Raw genomic sequence first — 13,537 nt, 5'->3', positions numbered from 1 at the left:
TATTACTTGGACGACCCAGTGCACTTGCTGGTTAGTTGTGCGAAGTTGTGTAATGCCATGGTATTGAGCCACCAAGTTTTTGGGGTTCATGACCGGGGATTATGAGAGTTGTGAAAAAGTATTGTTCACAATTTCGCGCACCACTGACCCCAGGTCAAACAGAGCCTTGTTAAAGGTCATGGTGCCTATGGTACAAGGTATTAAGAATTTACCAGGATCTTATCTCTTTTGAGGTAAAGTTTTCTGAATCCGTGTATCTAGTTCACTAATGAGCAAGGGGGGCTCACCTTCCCAAGTCTCATTACCAAACAACTTGGCATTCAGCTTCATGATAGCTCCTAGATATTGAGCAACATGCTCTCCAGTTACATCTTCATCCTCTTTTGAGAAAGAATAGTCTTCAGAGCTTATGAATGGCAGAAGGAGATTTAGTGGAATCTCTATGGTCTCTATATGAGCCTCAGATTCCTTTAGGTCCTCAATGGAGAACTCCTTCTTGTTTGAAAGACGTCCCAGGAGGTCTTCCTCACTAGGATTTTCGTCCTTCTCCTCCCTTGTGCATTCGGCCATATTGATCACATCAATGGCCTTGCACTCTTCTTTTGGATTCTCTTCTGTATTGCTTGGGAGAATACTGGGAGGAGTTTCAATGACTTTCTTACTCAGCTGGCCCACTTGTGCCTCCAGATTTCTAATGGAGGATCTTGTTTCACTCATGAAATTTAAAGTGGCTTTTGACAGATCAGAGACTAAGTTTGCTAAATTAGAGGGGCTCTGTTTAGAATTTTCTGTCTGTTGCTGAGAAGATGATGGAAAAGGCTTGTTATTACTGAGCCTATTTCTTCCACCATTATTAAAGCCTTGTTAAGGCTTTTGTTGATCCTTCTATGAGAAATTTGGATGATTTCTCCATGATGAGTTATAGGTGTTTCCATAAGGTTCACCCATGTAATTAACCTCTGCCATTGCAGGGTTCTCAGGATCATAAGCTTCTTCAGAAGCTGCCTCTTTAGTACTGTTGGATGCATTTTGCCATCCATTAAGACTTTGATAGATCATGTTGACTTGCTGAGTCAACACTTTGTTCTGAGCTAATATGGCATTCAGAGTATTAATTTCAAGAACTCCCTTCCTCTGAGGCGTCCCACTATTCACAGAATTCCTCTCAGAAGTGTACATGAATTGGTTATTTGCAACCATGTCAATAAGTTTTTGAGCCTCTTCAGGCATTTTCTTTAGGTGAATGGATCCACCTGCGGAATGGTCCAATGACATCTTGGAAAACTCAGATAGACCATAATAGAATATATCTAATATGGTCCATTCTGAAAACATGTCAGAAGGACACTTTTTGGTCATCTGCTTGTATCTTTTCCAAGCTTCATAGAGGGATTCACCATCTTTTTGCTTGAATGTCTGGACATCCACTCTAAGCTTGCTCAGCTTTTAAGGAGGAAAGAATTTATCCAAGAAGGCCGTGACCAGCTTATCCCATGAGTCCAGGCTATCTTTAGGTTGTGAGTCCAATCATGTTCTAGCTCTGTCTCTTACAGCAAAAGGGAAAAGCATGAGTCTGTAGACTTCAAGATCTACTCCATTCGTCTTAACAGTCTCACAAATCTGCAAGAACTCAATTAAAAACTAGTAAGGATCTTCAGATGGAAGTCCATGAAACTTGCAGTTATGTTGCATTAAAGCAACTAATTGAGGTTTCAGCTCAAAATTATTTGCTCCAATGGCCGGAATGGAGATGCTTCTTCCATCAAATTTGGAAGTTGGTTTAGTGAAATCACCAAGCATCCTCCTTGCATTATTGTTGTTAGGTTCGGCTGCCATCTCCTTCTCTTGTTCGAAAATTTCAGAAAGGTTGCCTCTGGATTGTTGTAATTTAGCTTCTCTTAGTTTCCTCTTCAGAGTCCTTTCAGGTTCTGGATCAGCTTCAACAAGAGTGTCTTTTTCCTTGTTCCTGCTCATATAGGGAAGAAGAGAACAAGAAAAGAAAGAGGAATCCTCTATGTCACAGTAAAGAGATTCCTTTATGTTAGTAGAAGAAGAAGGGAAGAGGAGTGAAGAAGAATGGGTAAGGATAGAGGTAGTGATTTAAGATGAAGAGAGGTGAAGAGAAGTGTTAGTAGATAAATAAATAAATGGAAGAAGGGGAGAGGGAAGAAATTTCGAAAATAAATTTGAAAAGAAGTTAAATGATTTTCGAAAATAAAAGGTAAGATAGAATTAAAGTTAAAACAATTAATTAATTAAAAAGAATTTTTGAAAAAGGGATGAGATATTTTCGAAAATTAGAGAGGAAAAAGTAGTTAGGTGGTTTTGAAAAAGATAGGAAACAAACAAAAAGTCAAATAGTTAGTTGAAAAAGATATTAAAATCAAATTTGAAAATATAAGAAGATAAAAAGTTAGATAAGACATTTTGAAATCAAATTTTTGAAAACGATAAAATTTTGAAAAAGATATGATAAAAAGATAAGATAAAAAGATATGATTTTTAAGAAAAAGATATTTTGAAAAAGATTTAATTTTAAAATTAAAATTAATTACTTGACTAACAAGAAACTAAAAGATAAGATTCTAGAATTTAAAGATTCGACCTTTCTTAACAAAAAAGCAGCAACTTCAAATTTTTGAATCAATCGCATTAATTGTTAGTGTATTTTCGAAAATTATGAAATAAAGTTAAGAAAAAAAGATTTTGAAAAATAATTTTCAAAATTTTCGAAAAATAGAAAAAAATGAAAAAGATATGATTTTTTTGAAAACAGTTTTGAAAAGATAAGATTTTTAAAATTGAAAAGTTGACTTGACTTGTGAGAAACAACTAATTTTAAAAATTTTTTGACTAAGTCAACTTAAATTTTTGAAAATTCGGAGAAAATTAAGGAAAAATATTTTTTTAATTTTTTGAATTTTTAATGATGAGAGAGAAAAACACAATTATGACCCAAAACATGAAAATTTTGGATCAAAACACATGATGCATGCAAGAACACTATGAATGTCAAGATGAAGACCAAGAACACTTTGAAGATCATGATGAACATCAAGAACATATTTTTGAAAAATTTTTGATGCAAAGAAGACATGCAAGACACCAAACGTAGAAATCTTTAATGCATGGACTCTAACAAACGAAAAATGCATATGAAAAACAACAAACAACACAAAACAAGAAAACATCAAGATCAAACAAGAAGACTTGTCAAGAACAACTTGAAGATCATGAAGAATACTATGAATGCATGGAATTTTCGAAAATAATGCATAAATTTTAAAAACATGCAATTGACACCAAGCTTAAAAATTGACTCAAGACTCAAACAAGAAACACAAAATATTTTTGGTTTTTATGATTTTATGATTTTTTTGTATTTTTATTATTTTTTTCGAAAATGTTCTTTTGGAAAAACGAAAAATAAAGAAAAAATTTTTGAAAGATTTTTGAAAACTTTTTTGAAATGAAAATAAAAAGAAAATTACCTAATCTGAGCAACAAGATGAACCGTCAGTTGTCCATACTCGAACAATCCCCGGCAACGGCGCCAAAAACTTGGTGTTGTTGCCGGATCAGAAAAACTTGGCACTGTAGTTGCACGTAATTGTAATTCAAATAATCCCCAGCAACGACGCTAAAAACTTGGTGGACGAAATTGTGATCCGGACTCTTTGTACTTGTATGAAATTTAATTCGAGATAATAGCTCTTTGGTATGTGTGGTCACAACTCCGTTCAACTAACCAGCAAGTGTACTGGGTCGTCCAAGTAATAAACCTTACGTGAGTAAGGGTCGATTCCACAGAGATTGTTGGTATGAAGCAAGCTATGGTCATCTTGTAAATCTCAGTCAGGCAGATTTAAATAAATTATGGAATTTGGAAAATCAAATAATAGTAAATAAACATAAAATAAATATAAAGTTACTCATGTATTTTCGTGGTGGGAATTTCAGATAGGTGTATGGAGATGCTGTGCTCCTCCTGAATCTCTGCTTTCCTACTACTTCATCCAATCCTTCTTACTCCTTTCCATGGCAAGCTGTATGTAGGGCATCACCGTTGTCAATGGCTACATCCCATCCTCTCAGTGAAAAAGGTCCAAATGCTTTGTCACAACACGGCTAATCATCTGTCGATTCTCAATCAGGTTGGAATAGAATCCCTTGATTCTTTTGCGTCTGTCACTAACGCCCAGCCTTCAGGAGTTTGAAGCTCGTCACAGTCATTCAATCCCAGAATTCTACTCGGAATACCATAGACAAGGTTTAGACTTTCCGGATTCTCATGAATTCCGCCATCAATTCTAGCTTATACCACGAAGATTCTGATTAAGGAATCCAAGAGATATGCGCCCGGTCTAAGGTAGAACGGAAGTGGTTGTCAATCACGCGCGTACATAGGTGAGAATGATGATGAGTGTCACGGATCATCACATTCATCAAGTTGAAGTGCAACGAATATCTTAGAATAGGAATAAAGAGAATTGAATAGTAGGAATAATTCGAATTGGATAGAAAATAATAGTAATTGCATTGAAACTTGAGGTACAGCAGAGCTCCACACCCTTAATCTATGGTGTGTAGAAACTCCACCGTTGAAAATACATAAGTGAGAGGTTCAGGCATGGCCGAATGGCCAGCCCCCAAAACATGATCTATAGTCTCCTCAGATGAAGAATAAAATAAAACTGAGACCAAAGATGTCTAATACAATAGTAAATTATCCTATTTATACTAGACTAGCTAATAGGGTTTACATGAGTAAGTAATTGATGCATAAATCCACTTCCAGGGCCCACTTGGTGTGTGATTGGGCTGAGCTTGATCTATCCACGAGCTGAGGCTTCTTTTGGAGTTGAACGCTAAGTTGTAACGTGTTTTGGGCGTTCAACTCCGGGTCGTGACGTGTTTCTGGCGTTTTACTCTAGACAGCAACATGGAACTGGTGTTGAGCGCCAGTTTACGTCGTCAATTCCCGAATAAAGTATGGACTATTATATATTTCTGGAAAGCTCTGGATGTCTACTTTCCAACGCCGTTGAAAGCGTGCCATTTGAAGTTCTGTAGCTCCAGAAAATCCATTTCGAGTGCAGGGAGGTCAGATTCCAACAGCATCAGCAGTCCTTTGTCAGCCTCCTATCAGAGTTTTGCTCAAGTCCCTCAATTTCAGTCAGAAATTACCTGAAATCACAGAAAAATACACAAACTCATAGTAAAGTCCAGAAATGTGAATTTAACATAAAAACTAATGAAAACATCCCTAAAAGTAGCTTGAACTTACTAAAAACTACCTAAAAACAATGCCAAAAAGCATATAAATTATCCGCTCATCACTGTGGGTCGAGGTCATTGGCTTGATTTAGTATATGAAGGGCTGGCGGAGCTAGTGGCGCAGCAGCATGAGCTTTTCCTTTGTCTTGGGTAGCAGCATGAGAAGAGAAAGTGGCCATTGTAGAACAGAGAAGAAGAAAGGTTGAAAGTTTAAGGGTAATGCAAGAAAAGTTTAGCGCCAGAAGAATTCAGAGAGCAAAGGTTCAAGAAAGATTGAACAAGGGCGAGAATGTTGAATTTAAGGAGAAATGGTACTATAGCCGTTATTGCAGAAGGAATGCAAAAAGAGGTAACTTCCCGAAGAAGACAAAAAGGTGAAAAGAGAAAGCGTAAGTCACGGAAAACGTGTCGAGTGGATCAGTGTTAATGGAAAGTTTAAAGGTAATTATTGCTGATTTAATAAGTTAAAATTGAATTTGGATTAAGTGTTTCATCTCCTAATAGTGTCATCGAGAGTAAACATATTAATCCAAGGGGGCAATTTGTTGATCAAAAAAATATTTTTAGATTAAGGTGAAGTAATTCGAGGTAATGAAGGAATCGAAGAATTCAAATGGTTTTTGGAAAGATACATGCTTAAGCGTGGGCTGGAGGTTGTCGATACGGACTCGGTTACATTTACTTTATTAAAATCGAGCAGGCCAAATCGAACAAGATTATCGAGACAAGTGATCAAACAAGATGTTCGAATAGGCAAATCGAGCAGTTACGGTAGTGGAGAAGTTAGAGGCTTTCATCACGCGAGGAAGTCATGGGATTGTGTATAGCCAGGAAGCAGGAACGGTTACCAAGAAAAATGCATTCAAAGTTATGATTCTATAATTAATTATAATTAATTGTCGGTTACCAAAAGTAGATTATAAATACTAGGAAGTCTTAGCGAATAAAGGTTGGAACTTTAACTCAGAAAACACTCAAGCACACTCACATCCCAGAAAATTCCTGAGTCTGCAATCGAGTAATATTTCTGTAGGGTTCCTTCTATCTTTTCATTCTTTCAATTCATCTTTCTGTAAACTTTACTTTTAAAGTAAATTTATTTTCCAAGTATTATTTATCTTCATTGTTCAATTTACTTTCATGCATTTTAGATTTTTATGCCAAAGTTCTTTGACCCAATTGAAGGCATTTTACTGTTTTCTTTCAATTTTAACGTAGATCTTTTCATTTTCATTATGTTTCTTTTTCGAAAACTTAACTTTTCTATCTCTCTCATTAATTTATAAATTTTAATTTATCTTCATTCCTAAATCCCATCTAATCGAAGACGATTTGATGTACTTCTAAAAAACTGGTACTTGCAAAGAGGAATAAATTTCGCTCCCAGACTACTAAATATCGAACTACCATCGATTTGTAAAAAATCGACAAAACACATCCTTCTTTTATGCAAATACAAAATAATTAGAAAGATCAACACATACATGAGTTGCGATGCATTCGAATTAGCCATAAGACCTAAAACAATCTACCCGTTCATATGATCCTCCAGATTGTACAAAGAAGACCAATCAGCCGGCCCTTGCATTTACACCACATCAGAGTCGATGTTCACCCTTCCGACACCAAAGAGCTACACGACTACAAACACCATTTAATTGGCTTTGGATTTAACAGCTGCAAGCAACTCACTTTTAACTTTTAAGTCAACTGTTATTTAGCCACGACTCTGCAATTTTGTTTTAGAGTTGGTCAATTGTGGTAAATCACGTTCTATCAAGGCTAATTTGGTCGTTTCACCATTAGCTAGAAGACAAATGGGTGCTAGTCTACTTGTTTGTACAGAAAATATCATGTTCCGCAAGAATATGTGATAATTTTCCTATAAACATATTGTGTTTGATTATCTTTAAGGAATTCATCCTTAATAATTCAATATAAAAAAATTCATATAAGCTATATATTTTTACTAAAAGAATGTGGTATTTATGTCACTTCTATTAACTAAAATTAGTTTCATCACCAAATATTACTTATTCTATCTAAATATCATATTTTAACTTTTTAAGAAAAAAAATTTGCAATAAACTTTAGAAGTTCTTAAAAAAAAAGCATTAAAAAATTCACTAAGAAATTGTGATACACTTATAGAAAATATATCAAATAAGTTTCTGAAAAATTATAACACTAAATACATCTTATCATTTTCTCAGTTTTTTATTGGGAACGAACTTGATTTTTTTTTTTTACTCAATAAATCTGTTTTAAAATCTTTACAAAGACTTACTAATATTTGTTGTTTTCTTCCATAAAAATCTCTCTGTCTATTACAAATTTTTTAAGAGAATCTATTCGTGTTATTAATTTATTATTCTTTATAAAATGTATTCATCACTTATTTGTTAATTTTTTTTTGAAAAAAAAGGCTTTTCCAAATTTTCATAAGAAGAAATAACTAATACCATTAGGAGCTCTCTCTTTTTTTTTTTAGTTTCAAAAGAACGAAAAAAAATAGCCTGATTTTTAACTTTTTATTGGATAATCTTTTATTTTACATATCGTCAAAATAGGTGCCCTATAAAAGTGGGAATAAAAATATGCTATAATTTAAATTTTAAAGTAATGAAAAACATGCGTACCTAACATATAATTGTTGGAAAAGTATAGAAAGCCAGCAAAGAATTTGATGGTTCCAGAACGTTTGGACAATTAAATGGTTTCATAATAAAATATATTTTTTTAAATTTTCAATAACGGTTAAATAGTCCGTTTTTAATTTTAATTATAAATTAATCCCATATATTTTATTTAATCTTAAAAATTATTTTTTATTTTATTAATTATTTTATCATTCATCTATTATGTTTATTAATAATAAAAAATAAAAACAATAACGAATTAAATCTTCTATTGATCGTAATAACTTTTTGGCAATCCCAATCGATCAAAAGTTTATCTTTGATCCATTACATCTATCGAGGATTTTGAAATCGTGTTTCTTAGAAAATCAATCGATTGGATTAACAAAACAACCGATTGAATTTCAGGTTTCCCATAACTCAATCAATTGGACTTCAGGTTACCACAAAACAATCGATTGAAAGTTACAAGGTAGTATAATTTTCGTAAAAATCAATCGATTGATCATATTACCCAATCGATTGAACGATGACTAGAATGTGAATTTTTTATAATTCAATCGATTGTTTATATTATCAGTCGATTGAAGGCCGCTATTAAAATGATATATAAAGATTTAATCAATTGGTATAATAATACTTAAGAAACTTGCGAGAATATAATAGCTAATCAAATCACATCACCTTAATATGAATACCAAGCTAGCGGGCTGACGCTCTAATGAGCTAACGTCCCATAAGTGGTTTATTGAAATCCCTTTATACCTAGCTAATAAGCTCCCGTGCTCCCGGTAATTTAGTAGCAAAGAAGTAATATTTGTTCTCTCCAGAATAGCTTTCTTAAGGATTTTTGCAAGCGCCGGGTTAGCCGCATAATCATAAGGAGTAGGAAAACCTCTTTAGATAGAGTCGATTGAATTTTGTATATAACTAATGGTATATTCCAATTTAATCGATTGGTAGGATAATTCAATCGATTGAATTTTGAATCGCGCCGTGACTAATGGTTTATAAATCGATTGAGTTATGGAAAACCTGAAATTCAATCGATTGTTTTGTTAATTCAATCGATTGATTTTTTAAGAAACATGATTTCAAAATCCTCGACAAATGTAATGAATCAAAGATAAACTTTTAATCGATTGGAATTGTCAAAAAGTTATTACAATCAATGGAAGATCTAATTCGTTACTATTGTTTTTGTTTTTGAATATTAATAAGTATAATAGATGAATAATAAAATAATCATTTATAAAATAAAAAATAATTTTTATAATTAAATAAAATATATGAGGTTAATTTATAATTAAAATTAGAAACAGACTATTTAACAGTTATTGCAAAACTTAAAAAATATGTTTTGTTATGGAATCATTTAATGGTCCAAACGTTCTGGGACCATCGAATCCGATGCCTAGAAAGCCAAGTGTCTTTTAATTAAAAGGTAATACTAATGTTTTTTTAATATTTTGTATTTTTTATTTTGTTTTGTATTTTGTTATTTATTATATTCTTCAGATAATTTATAAAATGTTTAATTTTATTTTATTATATATAAAATTTTTATTTTTTCTCTAAATTAAATTTAGAATTAACTTTTGAGGTACTATTATAATTAAAATTTATTTATTTTACTTCTACATATGTTTTTCATTTAAATTATTTATTAAAAAATTTATACATTTTTATATAGAAAAAGTATAGGTGAACAATAATTCTAGTGAACAATATGAACAATGGAGTTACAAATGTAAATTACTCATAAATTTAATTAATGATGTAACTAATTTAATTATAATAATAACCATTTTTCAAAATTTAAAAAATTAGATTTTTGAGTAGGAAACAGTTACACGTTTCCTATCCTCTTACACCATATCTCATCCCTCTCTCGGTGGACCTTCCCAAAAACGAAGCCAACCTTCCCCGCCTACCTACGATCGATGCTGCCTTCCCCTGTGCTAACGTCCGGCCAGCCCCCCAAGCGAAGAAAATTTTTTTTCACCACACCCCACAACCCGCACACCGTGTAGTCTGTCGTAGGTCTCCGCGATCATGTACTGTGCAGCCCCTGCAGCCCAAAGCCTCCACAATTTGCAGCCTCGTCGTCATCGACTGATTCAGTGTAATACACGAGAGAGTTGCGGCTCCCGTTTCATACGTACGTGATCTCTCACAGCCATTTTAATGGAGCACAATTCCATTGAATCGAGTTGTCTCGCGCCAGATTCTTTTACCGGCAGCATTACCACGCATTGGATCGACAACCTGCTCAATTCGTTCGACGGGAAAAGTGAATAGTTGGACAAGGTAAACAATGTATCTTGTTTCTTTCAACGTATGTTTATTTTCATATAAATTAGATGGTTATTAAAAGATCAACATTCTTAATCCATGATGATATTTTGTTACAAAAGGAACAATTTGGATGGTGTTCTTGTCCGTCCATGTAGTAATTAGTTAAAGTGTAATATATCAGTTGATGATCCCATAAAAAATTAGTTTTAATTTTTTCTACTTAAAAAGAAAAAAGAATTACATTTTTAGAATGGTGGGATGTCATAATACAATGTACTGGTTAGTTGTTACTACTTACTAGTTACAAATTGGGTTTCTGTTAGGTTTTTATGACTAGTTACAATAAACCATGGTTCAAGTTCTAAAAAAGATGAAGATGGAAATTTATTTACTGGAGATGATAAATTGTTACATTACCCTTTTAATAGGTTACCCTGAGATGTTTTGAATATATGTATAGTGTTAAATGAGAAAATTTTTCCCATGGTCGCGACTAAAATGGTAAGAATCCCCATCTGTATGCTATCATACCATGCATGCACTAACAAATGTGGATAAATGTGTAAGAAAATTATAGGAGCTAATAACGAGACTTTTCACATCATAGTAAAAGACTCTCTTTTAGTTTGTGTCATGATATTTTATATGTGGTGGATTTATGCATTCTCTATATAAATAATTAATATAAAACTAACTGGTTAGGTGCCACTTTATATGAGTATAGTCTCATTGTTCTAATTTCATTTAATTCGTGTATATTAATAAATTATAAAATCATATTTTTAGATATAGTATTAATAAAATCTATTTAGTCGATATTTTATTATAGTATCTATTTACATTGTGTATGTTTGATTGTAGGCCATAGAATGTACGAAACTTACTGAGTTGGGATGTGATGACACGGAACTTGTTGATGAGATTTGGACTCTAGTTTATTGTTGTTTTTTCGTTAACCACATGTTTGAATTGACCATTAATCGTCGTGTTCATCAAATGATGTCTATTTTGAACTGATTCGCAGTTATCGAATCATAGTTGCCTTGCTGAAGATGAAATACCAAGAGTTGGGATGTAGTTTGAGCATTTGAAGCTGGCCCATGATTTTTATACAATCTATGCAAAGAAAGTTGGCTTCATAAGTAAGATACGGGCCACAAATTTGACAGGATAACAAAGCAACTGATCAACCAAGCTATCCATTGCAATCGGGAGGATTTTCGGAGGTTTCGTGTCAAAGCACCCACACGGAAGAACACCATTGCAGCTGTGGGGTGCAGAGCAAGAATATATGCAAAGTTTGCTAGGGAAAAGCATGATTGGGTCTTGTTGAAGGTTGAACTAAATCACTCGCACCCGTGTTCAACTAAGAAGGTGGTGCACTACCACGAGAACATGGAGTTAACAATGCATGTGAAGTGCATCATTAAGGTTAATGATAAGGTGGGCATTCGTCCCAACAAGACCTTTCTAGCATTAGCCAACGAAGTAGGTTGGCCTTCGAACTTGGGCTTCTCAGGGAATGACATCAGGAATTACATTTCATCAAGACTTCGATCCACAAATGTCAACGCAGATGTCAAGATGCTGAATTACTTCATGTGAATGAATGAGTTAAATCCAAACTACTTTTACACAGTGAATTTAGATGACGATTATAAGTTTACGAGTGCAGTTTGGGTGGATGCAAGGTGTAGGGCGTCTTATGAATACTATGGAGACGTGGTCTCATTTGATACCACATACAGCACGAACCGGTAAAATGTATTTACATTCACGTTCTTTAATTATTTTATTATTTTTTATTAGTTTGATGTTTCTAAATATGGTTATTCTCCCTTTAGGCATGGATTGCCGTTTGTTGCTTTTATTGGTGTGAACCACCATGGTAAGTCTACTATGCTAGGCTACACTTTGCTAGGCAGCGAGGAGATCTCGAGTTTTAAGTGGGTGTTCACACAATGGCTGAAGTACATGGGAACTGCACCGAAGGGCATCATCACAAACCAATGCAAGTCTATGTTTGGTGCAATTAAGAAGGTCCTGCCCAATACACAACACCGTTGGTGCATATGGAAATACTAGTCTATGAGACGACCTGGTATGTTACATATGATGTCCATTTTGACCGTTCGACTCACACGGTTCGATGTGATTGCAACTTATTCGAGAGTGCATGTATATTATGTTGCCATTGTCTTGTAGTGCTTTCATCTTACAAAGTGAATGAGATGCCTTCCTACTATGTTCTACCTCGTTGGAGCAAGAACATAAAGCGCAAGGACACTTACATTAAGAGTAGTCATCACATTAGACGTTCAGATGAAAGTCACAACATATTCAAAGGGTTGTGGTCACATTTCTATAATGTTGCACAGGAATTCATGAATTGTGATGATGAAGCAGACATGTTGCATGATGCTCTAGAGGATGCAAGGGCCAAGCTAGTAGATTACCGTGCCAGGATGCGGAATAAGACTGTTGTTAATGCACACAATAGCATCGCCACAGGCACTTCAACCGTGTTGGGCACAGAGGACATTCAGGCCCCATCAAAGGTAACTATAAAGGGTCATTCAAAAGGTAAAAGGCTAGGATATGAGTTGGATAAATCAATCAGAAAATCCATGCAGAGAAAGAAGAAGAGTTTAGACAAGGTATGTATTATGAATTAAATTTAAACTTCACCTTTACTACGATTTTTATTATGTCGATAGTGGCTTGGTTTTGATTGAGTTTGTTTATTTCAGGATAATCATTTAGAATCTATTGCAAATTAAGATTCGAAGGCTTCCGCTCAGTAGATTGCTAAGCAAGGAGTTGGTAGATTCATGTCACTGTTAAACCCTTTTGACAATACCTAGAGTGTTTAGGATACAGTATCCATTATGTTATATTAGAGGTCCCTTTTGTTAGGCCTTACAATTCAATATGTATGTTTCATAGTTATTTTCTTTGTTTGGGTTGTCTATAGTAAAAAATTATGAAACTAGTATTTCCATGGCCTTATCTTCATGCTACTTACGTGGCCGGCGTGTTTATATTTTTGTGGATGTGGTTTGACTGGTTGTAGAATAATGTTTGGATAACTACATGTTGTATAATCTGTATTTTTACTTGTAGAATATTTCCATAGAATTAATCAAAATGTCAAAAGCATAACATGTCTTCTTATCGATACTACTCATTTTGATACTAAAAAGCCTTCTCCTTTTTATCCTCATGAATCCACCAATACTATGCTTTTTTCTATGTTTATATTAATATTATTTACTTTATTGGTTGGAGTAATAGGAATCTCTTTTAGCCAAGAAGGTACAAAT

The sequence above is a fragment of the Arachis duranensis genome, chromosome 10 (assembly GCF_000817695.3).
Source record: "Arachis duranensis cultivar V14167 chromosome 10, aradu.V14167.gnm2.J7QH, whole genome shotgun sequence".
Taxonomy (NCBI): domain Eukaryota; kingdom Viridiplantae; phylum Streptophyta; class Magnoliopsida; order Fabales; family Fabaceae; genus Arachis; species Arachis duranensis.
Note: the sequence above shows the minus strand (reverse complement) of the source record.